General features: G+C 52.7%; 1 protein-coding gene across 1 annotated transcript in view; it reads right to left on the bottom strand.

The window, feature by feature from the left end:
- Positions 1-6,468, bottom strand: part of IGSF9B (immunoglobulin superfamily member 9B) — a 54,877-nt gene that overhangs the window by 4,251 nt on the left and 44,158 nt on the right. The window lies entirely within an intron of this gene.

Genomic DNA, 6,468 nt, shown 5'->3' on the forward strand with positions numbered 1-6,468 from the left:
GCCGTCTGCAGACTAGGCTTGGATTTTCCCGATCAAGTAAGGAAACAGAAGAGGCGGAAGTAGATTATGAGGGCCAGAGTAAACAAGCCTGGCAGCCTTACACAGCCCCTGCCCTGCAGCAAGTATCCAGTGACGCTCCACAGCTTGAATCAAAGCCGAGGTTGTTGGGAGAAGAGACTCGTGGATTCCGCTGTCTCTTTCTCCACCCTATCTGCAAGATGGATTTTGAAATCTGCCATGGATCAACTACATGGTTAGTACATAGCCAAGGATGGTTTTTTTTTTCATTTTTTAAAAAAGAATTATTTAATTTTATTTATTGTTATTATTTTAATTTGTTATAGGGCACATGCGCTCACCAGAGAGAAACGGCCAGAGAGACAGAGAGAGAGAGTGAGAAAGCAAGTCACTAGGTCTGGGACTTGAACCATGGTTGGCCATGTGGGAGTCCAGCACCTTAACCACCACGCCACCTGCTGGCCCCATAGCCAATGATTTAACTGGAGCCTGTACCTCCCAGGTAACAAGGGGAACCAACAGAAATAGAGAGGAGAAGCAGTCTGTGACAACCTGTGCATACTGGAGAGAATTTGTCAAGAGTCATAAAAGAAGGAAATCTAGAAGGCAAGTTCCCAATGCCATTTCTTCTCCACCTGAGGAATAAAGGAGGGAGAGAGGCAGGTTGCTCTTTCTTTCGGCCATGCTGGCATGAGGATGTAACTGGGGACGTCGGGACATTCTAGGGGCCTTGGCAGATGGGGGTATATCCATTCCTCCTGTCCTCAGCCCCAACTGCTCTGTCCCCATCTCCATCACACTCGGTTTTGGGAAATTCTGACTACAAGAATTAAGATGGACAACCTGTGAGGACACAAGATGTACCCGCCATGGCTCAGCAAGTGACCTGACAGCACAAAACAGAACAAAAACAAATCAAAGGACAGGAGGACTGCGGCCCCATCTCTCATCACGGGAATCTTTGCAGGGAAGAGGGAGGAAAAAACTTCCAGACAAATCAAGATAAGCCTCTGGTCTCTGGGATTTCCTGTATCGATTGACAATGGCATGAAGTCCACCTTCTTTGGTGGGAGTCCTCATACTGCAGTCCTTCAGTCCATCACGGATCAAGGAGTTCCCTCAAAGTTCCAGTTAGAGAGGACTTCTTGATCTCCACAGCCCCGTGACAGCCAAGCCAGGAAGTCCACACAGGGCCACATCTATGTGCACACCAGTGCACACACACATCTCAGAGAAGCAGTCCAACTCACCACCGGAAGACCCAACATGCCAATTCCCCATTCCTTCCTTCTTAAAAACCCTGCAGTCTGCCACAGAGATCCTGTACCACAGGAGAAGCTGGAAGGAAACTGGAAAGACAAAGGCTGGCGATGGCTAGGACAGGATGCATGGGAGGCACTCGTCCCACTCCCGTCCTGGACTAAGGCTTCTTCATGCTGCCGAAAAGGAAAATCAAAGATATGAGTCTGCCTGTTCAGTTTATCTCTGTCTCCTGGGCCTGGCCAGCCTCTTCTAAAAGACCAGATAAGGTAAGCGGAGGACGGTCTGAAGTGCATGGACAGCCAGGACTTCATTCTCCAGGATTATCATGGATCAACTACATGGTTAGTACATAGCCAAGGATGTTTTTTTTTTTCATTTTTTAAAAAAGAATTATTTAATTTTATTTATTGTTATTATTTTAATTTGTTATAGGGCACATGCGCTCACCAGAGAGAAACGGCCAGAGAGACAGAGAGAGAGAGTGAGAAAGCAAGTCACTAGGTCTGGGACTTGAACCATGGTTGGCCATGTGGGAGTCCAGCACCTTAACCACCACGCCACCTGCTGGCCCCATAGCCAATGATTTAACTGGAGCCTGTACCTCCCAGGTAACAAGGGGAACCAACAGAAATAGAGAGGAGAAGCAGTCTGTGACAACCTGTGCATACTGGAGAGAATTTGTCAAGAGTCATAAAAGAAGGAAATCTAGAAGGCAAGTTCCCAATGCCATTTCTTCTCCACCTGAGGAATAAAGGAGGGAGAGAGGCAGGTTGCTCTTTCTTTCGGCCATGCTGGCATGAGGATGTAACTGGGGACGTCGGGACATTCTAGGGGCCTTGGCAGATGGGGGTATATCCATTCCTCCTGTCCTCAGCCCCAACTGCTCTGTCCCCATCTCCATCACACTCGGTTTTGGGAAATTCTGACTACAAGAATTAAGATGGACAACCTGTGAGGACACAAGATGTACCCGCCATGGCTCAGCAAGTGACCTGACAGCACAAAACAGAACAAAAACAAATCAAAGGACAGGAGGACTGCGGCCCCATCTCTCATCACGGGAATCTTTGCAGGGAAGAGGGAGGAAAAAACTTCCAGACAAATCAAGATAAGCCTCTGGTCTCTGGGATTTCCTGTATCGATTGACAATGGCATGAAGTCCACCTTCTTTGGTGGGAGTCCTCATACTGCAGTCCTTCAGTCCATCACGGATCAAGGAGTTCCCTCAAAGTTCCAGTTAGAGAGGACTTCTTGATCTCCACAGCCCCGTGACAGCCAAGCCAGGAAGTCCACACAGGGCCACATCTATGTGCACACCAGTGCACACACACATCTCAGAGAAGCAGTCCAACTCACCACCGGAAGACCCAACATGCCAATTCCCCATTCCTTCCTTCTTAAAAACCCTGCAGTCTGCCACAGAGATCCTGTACCACAGGAGAAGCTGGAAGGAAACTGGAAAGACAAAGGCTGGCGATGGCTAGGACAGGATGCATGGGAGGCACTCGTCCCACTCCCGTCCTGGACTAAGGCTTCTTCATGCTGCCGAAAAGGAAAATCAAAGATATGAGTCTGCCTGTTCAGTTTATCTCTGTCTCCTGGGCCTGGCCAGCCTCTTCTAAAAGACCAGATAAGGTAAGCGGAGGACGGTCTGAAGTGCATGGACAGCCAGGACTTCATTCTCCAGGATTATCCACAGTGACCCACTAGGGCATGAGAGAAATGGTGCAGGCTGCCCTGAAAATCCCCAGGGATTCTCCAAGCCATGTGAAATTGCCAGGGTATTATGGTCAACGTATTGCCATTTCTGTCAACAGCATTTATTCACCACGTACCACATCAGCCACTGTCCTGTGTTCTCTACGATAACTGTCTTTAACCTGTACAACCCTAAGAGATAAAGACTATGTGGACCCCATTTTTCAGATGGGGAAACCACGTTTACGATAGTTATGCAGTGTCTGATAACCTACTTACCATGGGACAGAACCAACATTCTGAATATTAGGCTAACGCTTCAAGCTTCTTCCCAATAAAAACAATAGAAGCTACATGGAGGAAAAACCCTGCTCCCACATCACCTAGGAAAAAATCTGCCCCACGGGGCACTCTCTGTTGGTCACTGACATTCTCTGCTCCAGTATTCAAACACAACACCACAACAGAAAGTGGCTCTGGACCCACCAGGACACTTTCCCAAGGAGCCGGGAAAAACAAAACCAAATGTCTGCCAGGATGGGAGGGAAGAAGGGGGAAAAGCAAAATGGGGCTATTTTTGGCAAATAATACAGAAAAATCACATGAAATCTGTTCCAACAGACCTTCCCAACAGCACAGACAGCCGTCTGGAATCTAATGGCCTTCGTTCTTCAGGAAGAGTGACCACGGCCCCTGTCAACCTCAAGCCGACCTGAGGTTTTCAGGTAATGATGCTATAGGTGAGGCTGTCTCAGACAGGAAGCCTGAGTTCCGCAACGTGACCCTGCAATAAAGCGGCAAGGACACCCTCGGGTTCCCCACTAAAACAGAACCCCAACTTGGGCTGTCCAAAAAGTTGAGGTCCTGGCCCTCTTTCTAACACTCTAAATTCTCCTAAAACATGCAAGAAAGCCGCAACCTGAGCTCCTCGTTCTCCCAGGAAGCAAGGGGATTACTGAGACGGGTTTCAATGTCCAGGTCTTCCCTTCTCCTGGTCTCCCATTTCTCATAAACCCTTGTCAACTGACCCACTGGTGTTTCTTGTAGTTCAGAACTACCAAAAATTGCCTAAAATTTATTTTAATGCTCCCCTTTTCTTCCTCTCTTTTCAGAAATGTCCAAATCACGCCCATTTAGCTCTCTGCTGACCCAGAGCTGAGGGAAAAGGCCACCGGGCTCGGAGCAGGCAGACATCAGGACAGGAATGTCAGGATCCACCTGCACAGCCCTTTCCTTAATACCCCGAGCTGGATGCTGCACACGGTCCACAGTTCTACCCCCAATCCAAAGGCTGAAGCAGTGGCTTAGAGCATTTCCTGCCTCTTCTGAACTGCCTGAGAGCAAACCCCCGGCCTGGTCACACACTGTGAGGGAGCCCGAGAAACCACGCATGGCTAAGCTGCAGCCGGGGAAGGGAGACATTCTCCCCCGAGCCCATGGAAACCAGCAGTCAGTAGTCAGCCCCCCACCCCGCCTAACCATGGATAGTGCCTTTCTGTGCAGTCAGGATGCAAACCAAGCGTCAGCCTTTAAACTCAGGAGAGGCTCATCTCTAAAGGAGGCTCCTTATGGCTCACCTGGCGAGAAGGGGCACATCCATGCTCCCTGACCACCCGCACACCGAGGTCACAGCTGGTACCAACAGGAAAAGGACGAAAGCAAATGTGGAAGAGAGGTGCTACTAGTGTCAGGTGGGGAGCTGGGAGAGTCCCCCAGCAGGCCACAGAAAGGACAGGTCCAGGTAAAACAACTCCCAGGTGGAGAAGGGAGTTGGGAAGAGGAGGAAAGGAGGACAGAGAAAAGAAGAGAGGTGGGGGAGACGACCAGTGGGGTGAATGGAGGGGACAGGAGAGGAAGGGAAGGGAAGAGAACAGCAAGAGCGAACACAGACAGAGGATCACGACTTCTCCAAGCAAGACCAAGAGGGAACACACATGCAAAGGCGCAGCGTGGAGACAGCGACTCCGCGGGAGCCTGTGTCGCCCATGGCCCACAGCGACGCGCCCCAGGAAGCTGGCAGCAAGCAGGAGAGCGAGCGGTAGCTCCCGTTGCCAGCACATGGAGGTCTAGCCCAGAGGGTGTGAGGGACCCCTCCTCCTGGCTGAGGACGCTACCCCCAAGAGAGAAACCATGGTCCCCATCGCCCCCTGATTTCCAAGTTGGCCACGGCAGTGACAGGATAGCTGGGTTCTCTCGGATCTGACACAGGGCGATGTTGGGGAAAATAGGGGCTCAATGGAGTGGGCTGAGGGAGTGGAGGTGACAAATGGGAACAGAGGCTGACCTTTTTTGGGAGAAGGAGTGAGCGCTGGCCTAGAGCCACTGTACCCCCAGGGACAACAGAGTCCTAGCGGAGGTGGGGGGAAGATGGCCCATCACCCACTCCTCCAGAGCACCCCCAGGAGGCCACGGAGGCCCCTGGAGCAGGCAGGCCACCTTCTGCAGTGCCAGGAGCTGCAGTGTGAACTTTCGCTCACATACGGCCCCAGGGCCTTGGCTGCTGACCAGTTCACACTGCAGGTCATAACAAAATGCCCAGGCAGCCCTCACTGGGGCGCTCAGCCTTAGGACCCAGTGAGATGTGCAGTCCCGAGCCGGGAAGGTCAGCCTTCCTTGACACTGCTCAATGGGGATGAGGGGTGCCTCTGCTCACCCCGACGGGGTGCTCTTCCATCCGCTGCATTTGCTCGCTCCCAGAAGCCCAGGCAATGGGCCCCACAGAAGAGCAACATCCTTGTAGGTTGCCATGAGAAAGAGGGAGCCTCAGCAGCCCAGAGCCTCTCTAAGAGACCTGTGGCCCCTGACCCGCGCAAGGCCTATGGCCTCTATCTGGAAGGACATGGCAGGGAATTACAGGTGCTGATCCCTGGGGGTTCCACCTCGGGCCAACTCAGCCCCAGCTGCCAGGAGAAGCCTACTTCGTCCCCAGATAGCTCCCAAAGACCCTTTCCTCAGAGCATGACGCAGGAAGCTGGCCACGCAGGGACCTTGACAATGCCTCATTTCCACCTTGTACCAACCAGGACCCAGCTAGGGGATGCCAGGAGCGGAGCGCCATCACCTGGCCTGGCCCAGACAGGACTAGGCAACCTGACCCTGTACTAAGGGGGCCACAGCCCACCCTCGGGATCGGGGCAGACCTGAGTCACAAGTGGCAAGGAACCAGCCACTGGGACAGAGCTGAGTCTTCGGGGGTGGGGCGTGGAAGAAAGTGCCTGAGCTGCTGGGAAAATGGGGCACAGATGCAGCGCCAGGGGAGGTCCCCAATGGTGCAGAGATGCAAAGCGGACCCTGGGCATCCTGGGCCCCTCCGGGTACATGCAGGGTCCAGGGGCTTCTGGGGGAGGCTCTGGGTCTGTTGGCAGCGGGATGATGAGGGTCTGAGTGAGAGGAGCTGCAGGGGCGCTCTGGGGGTCTGGCCATGGGGTGGGGCCCAAGCTGCAGCTAGGCGGAGCCAGCGTGGCCGGTGAGGCAGCCGGAGCGCACGCA

This window comes from Tupaia chinensis, unplaced genomic scaffold (genome assembly GCF_000334495.1).
Source record: "Tupaia chinensis unplaced genomic scaffold, TupChi_1.0 Scaffold000274_1, whole genome shotgun sequence".
NCBI classification, from domain to species: Eukaryota; Metazoa; Chordata; class Mammalia; order Scandentia; family Tupaiidae; genus Tupaia; species Tupaia belangeri.